The following is a 2,207-nucleotide window of genomic DNA, read 5'->3' as shown; positions in this document are numbered from 1 at the left end:
CTAGGTCTTTAGCAAGGCTGGGGAAGTTTTTTTCAATTATTTACTCAAATATGTTTTCCAAACTTTTAGATTTCTCCTCTTCCTCAGGAACACCAATTATCTTAGGTTTGGCCATTTAACATAATCCTGGTTTTCTTGGAGGCTTTGTTCATTTTCAAAAATTTTTTTCTTTGTCTTTGTCTGATTAGGTTAATTTGAAAGCCTTATCTTTGAGCTCTGAAGTTGTTTCTTCTACTTGTTCTAGTCTATTGTTGACACTTTCCAGTGCATTTTGTATTTCTTAAATGTGTCTTTTATTTCCAGAAGTTGTGATTGTTTTTCCTTTATGAGATCTATTTCTGTGGAGACATGTTCATCCATATTCTGTATTGTTTTTTATATTGCTTTAAGTTGGTTTTCACCTTTCTGTGGTGTCTCCTTGAGTAGCTTAATAATCAATCTTCTAAATTCTTTATCTGGCAATTCAGAGATTTTTTTCTTGGTTTTGTTCCATTGCTGGGGAGCTAGTGTCTTGCTGGTCTTTTGGGGGTGTTATAGAAACTTGTTTTTCACATCACCAGAATTATTTTTCTGATTCCTTCTCATTTGGGTAGACTATTTCAGTGGAAAAATCTGGAACTCAAGGGCTGCTGTTCAGATTCTTTTGTCCCACAGGGTGATCCCTTGATGTGGTGCATTCTCCCTTTTCCTAGGGATAGGGCTTCCTAGAGAGTCAGACTGCAATGTTTGTTATTGCTCTTCTAGAAACAGTATAAATTTCAAATCAAGCTGCAATTACTTCTTTGAAACACCAAAAAGGTTGTTTTCAGGTGGTTACTTTGTTAATACCATAATAGCATTTACAATATCATTACTGTTGTTCTTCAGGGCTTGGACTGCCTTTGCTCTCAACACATTTGCTTGTGACATGACCAATTCCATGTCCTTAACTTCAACACCTGTTTCATCAGCTTCTTCCTCTTCACTCTCTTCTTATACAGTTGGAGTCTGTGTTTTTTCTTAAATGTTTGAGATAGCTTTACCTTGAACTTTGAATTTCTCAACAGCTGCTAGCTATGCTTGCTGAGATAAACCTTCATTCTTGTATTCCCCCAAAACTATGTAGGTATCTAAAGCAGGGCTCTTGTAGACATCTGGTTTTGTGATGACAAAGAGGATATTCTTGGATTTCCTTATAGTGACTCTAGTAACCCCTGTAATCTGCCCAAGTCCCAGTTTGGACATCGCCTCTGTGCTTTCTTTTCACTCCAAACTCTGCTCTACTGACTGGTTTTTCATTAATATCAGCTGCTGCTGCCAGCTGGGCTTGTTATGTGGTTGTCTGTGTGGAATTGTGTTCCTCAATCTCTGGTACTGATTCATCACTGTCAGATTCTGTTCCAGACCCTCTCTCAGCCTTTTCCTTAGGAGGGCTGCGGCAGCTCCTGTTCCATAGCAGGGATGGTTTCTGTGGCTTTGCCGGGCATTTCGTGCAGGGAATGCAAACCCTTTGCCCACTTTTTGATGGAATTATTTGTTTTTCTCCCTGCTGATTTGAATTCCATGTAGAGTGTGGATATTAGTCAAAGTATTGTTGGATGGATAGTTTGCAAATATTTTCTACCATTTGGTGGGTCTGTTTATTCTGCTGATTGTTTTGCCGTACACAGCTTTTTAGTTTAATCAGGTCCCATTTATTTATTTTTATTGCATTTGCTTTTGGGGTTTTAGTTATAAACTCTTTGCCTAGGCCAATGTCTAGAAGAGTTTTTCCTAGGTTTTCTTCTAGGATTTTTATAACTTCAGGTCTTATATTTAAGTCTTTAATCCATCTTGAGATGATTTTTGTATATGGTGAGAGATAGGAATCCAGTTTCATTCTTCTACATATGGGTATCCAGTTTCCCCAGCACCATTTACTGAATAGAGTGCTCTTTCCCTAATTTATGTTTTTGTATGCTTTGTTGAAGATCAGTTGGTTGTAGGTATTTGGCTCTGTTTCTGGTTTATCTGTTCTGTTCCATTAGTCTATGTGTCTACTTTTGTGCCAGTACCATGCTGGTTTGGTTACTATAGCATTGTAGTATAATTTGAAGTTGGATAATGTGATGCCTCCAGGTTTGTTCTTTTTGCTTAGGACTGCTTTGACTATTTAGGCTTTTTTTTTGTTGTTCTACATGAATTAAAAAAAATTTTTTTTTACTAATTCTGTGAACAATAATATTGGT

General features: G+C 37.1%; 1 pseudogene; it reads right to left on the bottom strand.

Moving 5' to 3' along the window:
* Positions 1–336: 336 nt before the first annotated feature.
* On the bottom strand, positions 337–1,466 carry LOC108289563 (annotated as a pseudogene).
* Between the last annotated feature and the right edge of the window lie 741 nt (positions 1,467–2,207).

Source organism: Cebus imitator, unplaced genomic scaffold (assembly GCF_001604975.1).
Source record: "Cebus imitator isolate Cc_AM_T3 unplaced genomic scaffold, Cebus_imitator-1.0 Scaffold406, whole genome shotgun sequence".
NCBI classification, from domain to species: Eukaryota; Metazoa; Chordata; class Mammalia; order Primates; family Cebidae; genus Cebus; species Cebus imitator.
Note: the sequence above shows the minus strand (reverse complement) of the source record. Positions and strands in the feature narration are given on the sequence as shown.